This window comes from Neoarius graeffei, chromosome 18 (genome assembly GCF_027579695.1).
Source record: "Neoarius graeffei isolate fNeoGra1 chromosome 18, fNeoGra1.pri, whole genome shotgun sequence".
Classification (NCBI taxonomy): Eukaryota; Metazoa; Chordata; class Actinopteri; order Siluriformes; family Ariidae; genus Neoarius; species Neoarius graeffei.
Window position 1 is genome coordinate 55617794 of NC_083586.1, and position 13823 is coordinate 55631616.

The 13823-nt window shown below is 39.9% G+C and overlaps 1 protein-coding gene across 4 annotated transcripts in view; it reads left to right on the forward strand.

Moving 5' to 3' along the window:
• Window positions 1–8125: 8125 nt before the first annotated feature.
• Window positions 8126–13823, forward strand: part of zgc:172122 (uncharacterized protein LOC571844 homolog) — a 65349-nt gene continuing 59651 nt past the window's right edge. The window contains exons 1-2 of one of the 4 annotated variants that reach the window (XM_060899030.1): window positions 8126–8313; window positions 8743–8811. The gene's annotated coding sequence lies outside the window, so the exon portion shown is untranslated. Of the gene's footprint in view, window positions 8314–8742; window positions 8812–9046; window positions 9134–11939; window positions 12152–13823 lie in introns of those variants that run through there. The other 3 variants (XM_060899031.1, XM_060899029.1, XM_060899032.1) reach the window with 3 other exon arrangements.

The following is a 13823-nucleotide window of genomic DNA, read 5'->3' on the forward strand; positions in this document are numbered from 1 at the left end:
GTATGGAAAGTATGAACCGGAACGGGATGGTACATTACAATAATGTTACGTTTTCTAAATATTCAGGGGTTTCATACTTAACATCTTGTACTCACACATATCACTGTCATGTATTCTTTGATTATCCAGTTTTATTATATCCCATCACACTATCTCATCTCATCTCATTATCTCTAGCCGCTTTATCCTTCTACAGGGTCGCAGGCAAGCTGGAGCCTATCCCAGCTGACTACGGGCGAAAGGCGGGGTACACCCTGGACAAGTCGCCAGGTAATCACAGGGCTGACACATAGACACAGACAACCATTCACACTCACATTCACACCTACGGTCAATTTAGAGTCACCAGTTAACTTAACCTGCATGTCTTTGGACTGTGGGGGAAACCGGAGCACCCGGAGGAAACCCACGCGGACACGGGGAGAACATGCAAACTCCACACAGAAAGGCCCTCGCCGGCCCCGGGGCTCGAACCCAGGACCTTCTTGCTGTGAGGCGACAGCGCTAACCACTACACCACCGTGCCGCCCCCCATCACACTATATTAATGTTATATTCACGATATTTTCAATCGAAATTGATCTAAAAGCCCGGAACTCCAATTACAGAATATACCTCGGCATGATGTCACAAAGAAATCCCGTGTGGCAGAACGAGCAGCATCTCGAGTAAAATGTGGTTTCACACTGATTGTCATTAAACAGAAGCACAGATCAAAAAAGATAAGAACTTGAAATGTATACAATGTCAGTTGAAGAAACGAAAAGGTAGCGGTCGGGGAAGAGGCAAGAAATTGTAAAATGGATGAATAAATAATAGTTAAGTTATATGTTTTGACAATCAAACAACTAAACAATATATTTTGTCTTTCTTCTAACTTTATTTATCATGTGTGACGGGACGGGCTCATCTATAAAGGCGGGATGACTAATGTGAGTACTGATTCATAAAATGGTGGCCGTGATGGATGTCTCTGTGAAACTGGAACAAAAAAGGTAAGATTATACATTATGTAAATAAATGTCACAAAAATAGTATTGCAGAACGGAACACTTGTTATACATAGGACGGAACAGCATCTAAAAATCCGGAAGGCAAATATAAGAAAATACGTGACACCACATTAAAATACGTGACGGTACTGTTCCATCCCGTTCTGTTCCGTACCGGGTTATGGGAGACGCGTCCAAAATGGTAGTTCAGAGACGACGTGCATTAATGTCACATCACTCTCACTTCACATTCATTTCAGTATCGTTTAGTATGATCCAAATTCAAAATGAGACCATGAATGACAGCGTAGCTCACTCAGGCCCCATCTAGTCCAGAAGGAACGATCTAAAGTGGGCCACCTTGCGCAGTTCTACGCTCAGCCAGTCCAGCATAAATATTTGAGAGTAGAAGTGCACAAAGTGGCCCACTTTAGATCATTCCTTCTGGACTAGACGGGGTCTGAGTGGGTAGAAGTTCTATGCACCCTAGGTACCCCTACCTTCATGCCAGAAAGAATCAAAATCAGTGAAGAATTGAGGGAGAAGAAATGATTTATGTGGAAACTGCTCATTAGGGATCGATTAATTACTCCATATCTTCATTATTAACTGCAATTATGCAAATTTGTATAGAAGCTACAGTATATGCACCCCAGGCAGACCTACCTTCCTGCCCAAAAGAATAAAAATCAGTGAAGAATTGAGAGATAAGAAGCGATTTTTGTGAAATGTGGACGACAGACAGCACATGATGGCATAAACTCATTACCTGTTGGCCGAATGAGCTAATAATAACAAATTCAGATTTTTCTATTCATATTTATATTTATCTCAGGCTTCCAAATGAGACAATATGATTTTCATTCTTAAGGCAAAAAGTCAATATTTGACAATAGCGCTGAAACTGCTCCGGTTCGATACGATTCATTAGGCAACAATTCAATATTCAATGATTCGATCTTGAAACCTTGAAATAAGGAAATGATTCGATATTTGACAATACCACTGAATCTGCTCCGGTTCAATATGATTCATATGGCAACGATTAGATATTTGACGATACCGCTGAATTTGCTATGATTCAATACATTTCATAAGCAACGATTCGACGATACCACCGAATCTGCAGTAGTTCGATACGATTCATAAGGCAATGATTCAATATTTGACGATACCACTGAATCTGCTACAGTTTGATATGATTCATAAGGCAACGATTCAATATTTGACGACACTGCTGAATCTGCTATAGTTCGATATGATTCATTAGGCAACAATTCAATCTTCAATGATTCAATCTTGAAACCTTGAAATAAGGAAATGATTTGATATTTGACAATACCGCTGAATCTGCTCTGGTTCAATATGATTCATATGGCAACGATTAGATATTTGACGATACCGCTGAATTTGCTATGATTCAATACGTTTCATAAGCAACGATTCGATATTTGACGATACCACTGAATCTGCTACGATTCGATATGATTCATAAGGCAACGATTCAATATTTGACAACACCGCTGAATCTGCTATGGTTCCATACAAATCATAAGGCAACGATTCCATATTTGACAATATCGCTGAATTTGCTATGATTCAATACGATTCATAAGACAATGATTTAATATTTGACAGTACCACCGAATCTGCAGTAGTTCGATATGATTCATAAGGCAATGATTCAATATTCGACGATACCACCGAATCTGCAGTAGTTCGATATGATTCATAAGGCAACGGTTCAATATTCGACGATACCGCTGAATCTGCTACAGTTCGATATGATTCATAAGGCAATGATTAGATATTTGACGATACTGCTGAATTTGCTATGATTCAATACGATTCATAAGGCAATGATTTGATATTTGACGATACCACCGAATCTGCAGTAGTTCGATATGATTCATAAGGCAACGGTTCAATACTCGACGATACCACTGAATCTGCTACAGTTCGATACGATTCATAAGGCAATGATTCAATATTCGACGATACCGCCGAATCTGTTACAGTTCCATATGATTCATAAGGCAACGATTTGATACTGCCGAATCCGCTACGATTTGAGAGAGTTTGGTTCAGCAGCCTGTGACCAAAATGTGACCAGCTTTATTCACAATCTCAATTCACAAATGATGAGGTAGAGAAAGACTATTATAAAAACAGAGTTATGGGCAAATCATTTCACGAGCCTCTTAAATAATTTTCACTTCCGTTTAAAAATATGGGTTGTTATTTACACACCAGTTATTTGTAGTGTTTTTTGTTATGGATAATAATCAATTTATAATCCATTTATGATCTTTGCTTGGGTTACTGTCTGTGCAGACTTTCATAAGGTTTCCTCTGGGTTCTCCGGTTTCCTCCCATTGTCCAAAAAAACCCATGAGTAGGTGGATTAGCTGTGTTTAATTCTCCCTAGCTGTGAATAAATGAGTGTGTGAGTGCATATGTGAACGCTGCTCTGGAATGGACTGGGGCCTCACTCGGGGAAACTTCTCCCTCTTTGTGCCCAGTGTTCCCACGATCGGTTCTGGATCCACCGTGACCCTGATTATGATACAGTGGTTCCTGAAGCTGAATGAAAGAGTGAATGAATGATTCTAACTGTGTATAAACTCTGTGAAGTCTCTAAGTCCTGAAGATTCTCCCCTGGTGGAAAATCAGAAAGCCCTGACACTTCCATGAATATGACTACAACAACATGTTTTGGTTTACTTCTGTTTACTCTGTTTATTATTAGATGCGCATTATTTTGGAAAATCCATCATATAAGTCACTAATGTGAATTCAGATATATTTATCATCGTTCCAACTTAAAGCGAGACGGCCTTTCGATTTCATAAAATCAGTGAAATTTAGTTCCCTCTGAAATTTGGTCGTTGTGATATATGCTTATTTCTGTAATATCTGACAAAATATCAGGCCATTCTGTTCTGTGTCTGGGAAGTTATTTAATTTGAGGGGATTAAAGCAAATAATGTGCATGAAATCGCTCACGTCCTCCATTTTTCTCTCCTGCTTCAAATTTGTATCCCACAATGCCTTGTGCAAATGGGGAAAGCCCACCATGTGATGCATGACGTAGTATCTTTTATTGCATAATGGTGAAGCAGGAAAAAATGGCGGAGAATTTAGGGCCACCTGGAGATAAATTCATTCATTGTTCTTTTTTAAAAAGCTTAATAAAATTGGAAGTCTGTGATTCAAATTCAGTAGCTTTCGGTCCACTAAACAAAAATAATTTGGTGTCAGGAAAATTCTTTTTATGACCTACATTTGAAAAATCTGAAAGGCAGTCTAGCTTTAATGACCAAGAAGACCTTAAATTCTAACAACCAGAAGTAGAGCTGAACTGAAGATTGAACTGGCAGAACAAGTCAAGTTTATTTTTATAGCACTTTTAACAATAGACATTGTCGCAAAGTCGATTTACAGAAATTTAAAGACTTTAAACATGAGCTAATTTTATCCCTAATCTATCCCCAATGAGCAAGCCTGTGGCGACGGTGGCAAGGAAAAACTCCCTCAGACGACATGAGGAAGAAACCTCGAGAGGAACCCATCCTCATTTGGGTGATAGCAGACAACATGATTATAAATAACTTGCTTCTATAACAGTGTCCTATAAAGTCACAGTGCAAAGTACAACTGTGTAACCAGGAAATTCATTATAGTTTTAACAAGAAGACAGTTTCGTTGATGTTATAAACTCTTCATTGATGGAAACTTGAGTGCAAAACTGTTCATGACAACTGCAGTCCTAAAGTTAGCAAGTCAACTGTAGTCCTCAGCCATAAAAGCATTACTGTAAGTGTCCAGAGCGTCCTCCAGGTGTGACTTTCAACTGTCCATATGGGGCCGTCCTCCACAGGAGCGATGCAATGAGACTCCAGCCAGATGTAGGGCATCAGGATGGATCAGGCAGGTCTGAGGAGCAGAAGAGGTCAGGATCTCAGTCTCAGGATCGACATGTAACTCAACATGCCTGCTTAACACACACACACACACACACACACACACACTTTATTACCTCGGCTGGGATGGAGTCCACCAGGGGGCGAGGTATTGTTTTCGGTGGGGTTTCTTAGTTTCTTTGTCTTTTTTGTAAATGATATTACGGGAAAACGGCTGGACCAATCTTCATGAAACTTTGAGGATAGATGGGCATTGGTCTCAAATAGAACCTCCAACATTTTGAGGGTCGCCCGGTCAAGATCAAGGTTTTTGTGGCTACTGCCTCATATACAGTGTCATTGTGCTTTAAGAATGTAAGAGTGTAACAATCGTGCAGTACGGTGAGTTCTGATTGGCTGACAGCAGTAAGCAGTACAGTGTGTTCTGATTGGCTGAGAGCAGCAGAGAATCAGAACCATGTTTATTGGTCAAGTATGTTCACACACAAGGTAAAAATCAAAGTCAAGGTCACCAGAAAGGTCAAAATCACTTTTTCGTGATATCTTCCTTCATATAAGTACTACTGGGCAAGGTTTGTTTTGCCTGACAACACTTGTTCACTTTATTTTGGTGCAGAAATCACTAATTGATTGATTGATTTGTTTGTTTGTTTATGGTCATATTTAGTTTCTAAACCAATGCTTTTTTTTTCAGTGTGATATCCCAATGTACCTGAATTCACCTTGGTAGAATTGATACATTGATATAAGTTTTCAATTTATTAGTTACTTAGTTAGTTCATCCGTCCATCAGTCAGTCAGTCAGTCAGTCAGTCAGTCAGTCAGTCAGTCCATCAGTCAGTCAGTCAGTCAGTCAGTCAGTCAGTCAGTCAGTCAGTCAGTTAGTTCGTCCGTCCGTCCATCAGTCAGTCAGTTAGTTAGTTAGTTCGTCCGTCCATCAGTCAGTCAGTCAGTCAGTCAGTCAGTTAGTCCATCAGTCAGTTAGTAGTCAGTTAGTTAGTTAGTTCATCCATCCATCCATCAGTCAGTTAGTAGTCAGTCAGTTAGTTAGTTAGTCCGTCCATCAGTCAGTCAGTCAGTCAGTTAGTTAGTCCGTCCATCAGTCAGTTAGTAGTCAGTTAGTTAGTTCATCCGTCCATCAGTCAGTTAGTAGTCAGTCAGTTAGTTAGTCCGTCCATCAGTCAGTTAGTAGTCAGTCAGTCAGTTAGTTAGTCCGTCCATCAGTCAGTTAGTAGTCAGTCAGATAGTTAGTCAGTCCATCAGTCAGTTAGTAGTCAGTCAGATAGCTAGTTAGTCAGTCAGTCAGTCAGTCTGTCCATCCGTCTGTCCATCAGTCAGTTAGTAGTCAGTCAGTCAGTCCGTCCATCCGTCTGTCCATCAGTCAGTTAGTTAGTTAGTTAGTCCGTCCATCAGTCAGTTAGTCAGTTAGTTAGTTTGTCCGTCCATCAGTCAGTTAGTAGTCAGTTAGTTAGTTCATCCGTCCATCAGTCAGTTAGTAGTCAGTCAGTCAGTTAGTTCATCCATCCATCAGTCAGTCAGTTAGTTAGATAGTTCGTCTGTCCATCAGTCAGTCAGTCAGTCAGTCAGTCAGTCAGTCAGTTAGTCCGTCCATCAGTCAGTCAGTCAGTCAGTCAGTTAGTCAATCAGTCAGTTAGTAGTCAGTTAGTTAGTTCATCCATTAGTCAGTTAGTAGTCAGTCAGATAGTTAGTCAGTTCATCAGTCAGTTAGTAGTCAGTCAGATAGCTAGTTAGTCAGTCAGTCAGTCTGTCCATCCGTCTGTCCATCAGTCAGTTAGTAGTCAGTCAGATAGTCAGTCAGTCAGTCAGTCAGTCAGTCAGTCAGTCAGTCCATCCATCCGTCTGTCCATCAGTCAGTTAGTCAGTTAGTTAGTCCGTCCATCAGTCAGTTAGTTAGTTAGTTTGTCCGTCCATCAGTCAGTTAGTAGTCAGTTAGTTAGTTAATTCATCCGTCCATCAGTCAGTTAGTCATCAGCCAGTCAGTTAGTTCGTCCATCCATCAGTCAGTTAGTAGTCAGTCAGATAGTTAGTCAGTCCATCAGTCAGTTAGTAGTCAGTCAGATAGCTAGTTAGTCAGTCAGTCAGTCTGTCCTTCCGTCTGTCCATCAGTCAGTTAGTAGTCAGTCAGATAGTTAGTTAGTCAGTCAGTCAGTCCGTCCATCTGTCTGTCCATCAGTCAGTTAGTTAGTTAGTCCGTCCATCAGTCAGTTAGTTTGTCCATCCATCAGTCAGTTAGTAGTCAGTTAGTTAGTTCATCCGTCCATCAGTCAGTTAGTAGTCAGTCAGTCAGTTAGTTCGTCCATCCATCAGTCAGTTAGTAGTCAGTCAGATAGTTAGTTAGTCAGTCCATCAGTCAGTTAGTAGTCAGTCAGATAGTTAGTTAGTCAGTCCATCAGTCAGTCAGTCAGTTAGTCCGTCCATCAGTCAGTTAGTAGTCAGTCAGTCAGTCAGTCAGTCAGTCAGTCAGTCAGTCAGTTAGTTAGTTCATCCGTCCATCAGTCAGTTAGTAGTCAGTCAGATAGTTAGTTAGTCAATCCATCAGTCAGTTAGTAGTCAGTGAGATAGTTAGTCAGTCCATCAGTCAGTCAGTCAGTCAGTCAGTCAGTTAGTCCGTCCATCAGTCAGTTAGTAGTCAGTCAGATAGTTAGTTAGTCAGTCAGTCCATCCATCTGTCTGTCCATCAGTCAGTTAGTTACTTAGTTAGTTAGTTCGTCCATCAGTCAGTTAGTAGTCAGTCAGATAGTTAGTTAGTCAGTCAGTCAGTCCATCCGTCTGTCCATCAGTCAGTTAGTTAGTTAGTTAGTCCATCCATCAGTCAGTTAGTTATGTGCATGTATTGAGACACTAGGTATAATGAGGATGAAAGACCTTTTCTGTCTGATCGGGAAACACTCACCTCCCTCAGAAGGACAACCAAAGAGTCATCTTGGTTTGTTTGTTTGTTTTCCTTTCACCCAAGCAGGTAAAACCAAATACAATACTATAATACATGATCTCAATGGTTTATTATAAGCTTCTTTGAATTTTTTTCCTCTTGGAGCCTCAGTTAATTACACACAGAGTTATTTTCTTAGGCAGCGTGTGCGCGCTTATACAGGGACGTGCGCGCGTGCAGAGAGGGTGTGTGCGCGTTCACGCAGGAGTTATGGGGCAGGAAGGAAGATAATGGGAGGTGGGGAGTTGGGCACAGCTCCGGCTCACAGAGGCAGTGTTGAGTGTTGAGTGTTTAGTAGTCCTGTCATGACTGAGGGCTCTGCACTTTTATTCCTGAAAGCAGCCATGTAGCTGTGTGTGTGTGTGTGTGTGTGTGTGTATGTGTGTGTGTGGTGGGTCTCTATTCACGACCTTTACGTCTTGCAAGATGAATCCTGCACTTAAAGGTGAGTAATATATATATATATATATATATATATATATATATATATATATATATATATATATATAATTTAAGAATCTTTACTAAATTCAGAAAACAATAAGAACACATTTATTTATTTATTTATTTATTTAGCATCACCATAAAATCAGGATATGGAAAACATCAGATTTTTTTTTCTACTTAAATTTTCCTTTTTTAAAAAAATATAAATACAGGACACACAGTATTGTCCATAATAATTGTGTACACTGTGTATTTGATCCAGCTTACACATTCATGCCATGAGAAAAGCTCTAACACTCAGTCCTGCTGTAAACAGTCGACCTGCTGAAGTGAAATAGTTCTGTGTATATTCATATTCATATCCATACTGTATCGCTGTTTTTATTGATTAATCATCTGACCTTGCATTTGTTTCTGGATTCAAAAGAAAGAAAAAACAGGTATCCTGTCATCCTGACTACTTCAGACTGAAGAAAGCGGTGATTCAAATGATGAAGTAATTCAAATTAAATGACCTGAAATTTAATGTAAAGCTTATGAAAGGAATATACTCGAGAAATCACATCATGCCACAGACAAGAACAGGCTTTAAAGCTTCTTTAAAGGTCTTATGTGACAGGAACTCTTTCTGATGGCAAACGAAGAGCCAATAAGAGCTTTGTTTGATATGACTGTGTATTATTTGGGGCCATTTAGATCTGAGGAAGTTTATTCCACCACATCAGCAAAGAACCAGGATACTGAATCAGCGTTTGTTTTTGGTTTAACATTATGAGCATGTTAAGACCTCAGAAGGACACTACAGTCACTAGATAAAGGTAGGAGTCGGTGTAATTTTAAATATCTGTTGCAGAGATCTTTGAACCCTGAAAACACAAGAACAAGTAGATTCTGGAGTCAGAAAGAGTCATATTCCTCAAATCTGCAGAATCAATAGTTGCTAATGTGATCAGAGGAGCTAGGATCATCTAGGATTACATCAAGGCTCTTAGTTGAGTGTGTATATGTTAGACTGTGAGCATAATCAGGGATAGAGTTAAGATTTTTCGTTCTGGATCCAGGAACCCACATGACTGGCCAAATTGGGGTCCCTGGCATCTTTATGGGTCCCAAATACTTTATATAGTTTTGTATATAACAGTCAGAGGAAATGTACACGGGTCCGTCTCAGAAACTGCTCTCTCATTTGGGACATTATGATCAAAAAATTAATTTTCTAATTTTACTATTTTTTTTGCATTTACCTAACACTCAATGTGCCTTTTGTCATGTTTAATAAGAATAAAGATAGCATCTTGCTTTATCTGGCCTCCACTGTGGAAATTTTTTTTGATTACAATCAGGGCTTTGAACCGGTTCAAGGAACGAAAACGAAAACCGGGAACTTTTTCTATTTCACATGGAACAGAAACGAAACCAGAAACTTCATTATTTTTTATGTTCCGGAACAGAAACGCTTATTAAAAATAATGGTAACCGGTTAATACCGGTTTTTATTTCGTTCCTCAAAGTTTCCGTAGCCTACAAGTAAAAAAGCCATTCTCCTCCTGCGCAAGTTTCTATGACCCGCTGGGGTTCACTTCCTGTGTGACGTTCGCTGACTGAATGGAGAGAGCGGGAAGGTGGACTACTATCACGTCTCCACGTGATAATAAGTGAGTAAGTGCATTACTGAGTGTCTGAGCAAAGAAGAGCCTGAACGTTGCAACTTTACTTTAATTCTTTGTTACTGTGATCCTCGTAGATTTTGTCTGCGGGATGATTTTTGGTGATCCTCGTAGATTTTGTCTGCGGGACGATTTTATTTGGTGATCCTCGTAGATTGTGTCTGCGGGACGATTTTTGGTGATCCTCGTGGAAGAGCCACGGGAAGAATGCGCTTTATGAGTTAAACCCATAATAATAATTAATCTCGAGGCTGATTAACTTTATTTCATTTTATTATTTTATTTCTACTGTTTAATTCTTATTATTTTTCTTCCCCAATTATTTTATGTAATTTTATTTTCTATTGTTTACTGTTCTGCTTTTACTTCTGTAAAGCACATTGAACTGCCACTGTGTATGAAATGTGCTATATAAATAAACTTGCCTTGCCTTGCCTCCCTATTGGCTGTTTGTAAAAATGTATCAGTTGTTGCCCTTCCCACGGGAATCATCGCGGACTCGAGAGACGAGACCTGACGAGTTAGTTCGTTGGTAGCAGAACAAAATGTCTGGACACAAATCGGGTTTTCAGAAAAGGAAAGAAAATAAACGGAGGGTTGAAAATACAAAAAAGGAGGCAGAAAATGCAAAACGAGTTTTAAGGTAGGACAAATGGTTACTTTTTAAGGCAGCCCGCCGTGGCTGCAGGCTTTCAGTTGTGTCATTGAATGGTTACTTTTCTGAGGCAGCCCGCCGTGGCTGCCTGCAGGCTTATTTATTATAGCCCATTTAGTTAAAATAGTTGATATAAAATGTTTATAGTTATAGTTATGTGATGGTTGTCCTGATTTAGACTGGTGTTTTTTTTTGGGGGGGGGGGTTGCGCGATGTTGCACCCGGGTCCAGATTAGGGCAGAACCGGCCCTGGCTACGTTTCAGGTGTAGTTTGTTTTATGTATGTATGTACTTGCATAGATGTGTACTTGGTCTTCCAATATGGCGCCTAACAAAATCTCGCGGCACGGTGACATCATGCGGTAGCCCTCTATAGGGCCTGACTAGCCTTTGGTAACACACTAAACGAATTCTCTTTCATTTTTGGCACTTTTTCTGTTTGTGTAGATGGGAAGACATACTGAGAATCCAAATCGCCAACATTTGAAATAATAATAATTGTTTTGAATTATTTCTTGTCTTATTTAATGAAGGTTGTAATAGAATTAGCCTACATTTGGCTTAAGCTGGATGAGACAGAGACATAACTTTATAGCCATTTGTTAAACAGCTGACAGGGAACGTAATTAACCGTTCCGGGAACGAAATTTTTTTGTTCTAACCGGTTCGGGAACGCCTATTTAATGGTGGAACCCAAAACCGGAAACGTTAAAATTCCGTTTCTGTTCGGAACGAACCAATAGGAAAAAAATTCTGGTTCAAAGCCCTGATTACAATTCAAATGCTTTTGTAAAATTGATTTCCATATAAAATAACTCCATCATGAAGAATTAAAGCCCCTCCTTCACAGATGAGTGAAAATATTGAATAAATTTCCTCTTTTTGATTGCTTGGCTTAAAAATGCCAAGTTATGATGACTGAATTGATTATTCACTTAAATATGAATAATATGATACAGTTTGGGTATTTGATATGGCGAAATAGGACACAATGGAAAAATCAAGAACACACCAGAAAGATGAGAATAACGGCGGTGATAAAAGAACAGCGACTGTACCGGCTGAAGGTTGCGCGGGTCTCTGCTGCGGCGCGCGAGCAACGGGACATCACTACCGCACCGGACGGAGCATGTGGCCGTAGATTCTATCAAAAGTTCGATCTAAATTGACCATGGTTGCAAAATATTGGCCAAAAATACACAAACACTACAAAATATGAAAGTAAGATGAAAAAAAAAACATTCTATTGCCTTATACTGCAAGATTAAAACAAAATAAAACTGTCAAAACTCACCTTTTCAGTGATGGAAAAGGAAATCTTTTGGTGGAGACGGTGGGGACCTCGACTGGCTATCGTAGCCTGCAGGGAATCGGCCGTCAGACGTTCTGTCGCATGTCCCAGACCCGGTGAAATGTAACTGAATTGTCTTGGCCAGGCCTAAGGGTCCCATCTGCATCTCATCATTGCTGAGGAGTGTGCTCCCATCACCCAATCAAGCATCCAGCCAGAGCAGGTCATGATATATTTTTTACCATATTAACATGCCATTGTGCGTCATGCCTGATGTAAAGACTCTCGTCTCTGCGAGCCTACCACACAGATCTAATACTTGTCATTTTTAGGGCATACCTAACAACGTGTTTTCTTTCTCTCCCCCCCCATCTGTCCCTCTGAGTTACATGTTGATCCTGGGATTGAGATGCTGGCCTTTTCTGCCCCTCGGACCTGCTTGATCCATCCTGGTGCCCTGTGTCTGGTCGGAGTTTTATCGCCCCACTCCTGTGAAGGACGGCCCCATGAGGACAGTTGAGGGTTATACCTGTTAAAACTGTTAATATTATAGTCAGGCTGTCTGTTGTTGCCCAAATGAGGATGGGTTCCCTTTTGAGTCTGGTTCCTCTCGAGGTTTCTTCCTCATGTCGTCTGAGGGAGTTTTTCCTTGCCACCGTCGCCACAGGCTTGCTCATTGGGGATAGATTAGGGATAAAATTAGCTCATGTTTTAAGTCGTTCAAATTCTGTAAAGCTGCTTTGCGACAATGTTTATTGTTAAAAGCGCTGTACAAATAAACTTGATTTGATTTGATTTGACTTGATAACGTCCGAACAGATCACCCGCGTAACAGAAAGACCGCAAATGGAAGCACGATCAACTTCTAACTGTTGGAGTGGAAAATTCCATTCTACACATGCAAATTGTTAATGTGTGTCCTTCCCCGCACACAAATAACACGCTACGGTAAAAAATAGACCACAACTCATTTTATAGCTCAGAAATTCATAGAAGACCAGCTACCATCGTAACATATTCTGTAAGAAATATATTCTATATCTAACTTTCAGCTTTCGTTTTAAAAAACAACATTGCAGATTTATAACTAAATTTTTATGTGGCGCAGTGATTTTAAGTTCCTACTTTTGGTGAGGTAGTGACCTCGACCCTGAGGCTTTCCGTTTAGATCAAAACACGATCGTATTGGTTTCGGGTCTGCGGAAAATGGAGTTATAACGGTGATCAAATATTTTGCATGATGTTTTATTACAGTTATGATTATTCTGTGAGCGCACCAATCCTTAGGTGTATAAAGTGACAGCTTAAAATACAATTAGTGATAACTGTAGACTTTTCAGTGGACTGCAACCTTTTTAAGGGAAAGCGATGCAGTCAACCATTTATCATGTCCCAGATCAAGCCGCCATTTTTCCACAAATTTGCAGAATTTTTGCCAAATTCTGAAGAGTATTCACATCAAATATTTAGTTTTATCTGTATTATTTCTTTCATTATTTTATTTCAAATTAAAACCAACATCACCATTCAAAACCGTATAGTTTATTGACTGTGAGTATATTTAGTGGGGGACCCCTACAGTACCCAGTTTCTGAGACAGACCCATATCAATACGGTCGCAGTGTTTCTTTTTTTTTTTTCTGACAATCTAGGGAGTTAAAGTGTTTTCGGTCATTCTTTGTGAATGGTTAACCTTTGGCGACCATGATGCTGTGACCTTTTCGCTTTTCCTTTGTTTGTTAAACAACATAATCTAACAGATTTGCCAAGGCAATCGGGAAAAATTCTTCAAGTCGGAGCATTGCATCCCAGGAAGCATTAAAATTCTGAACATGCATTTTTTTTGTGCATAAAAATACATGATTTCTGCGTTAACGTGATCCCTGATAGTTTGA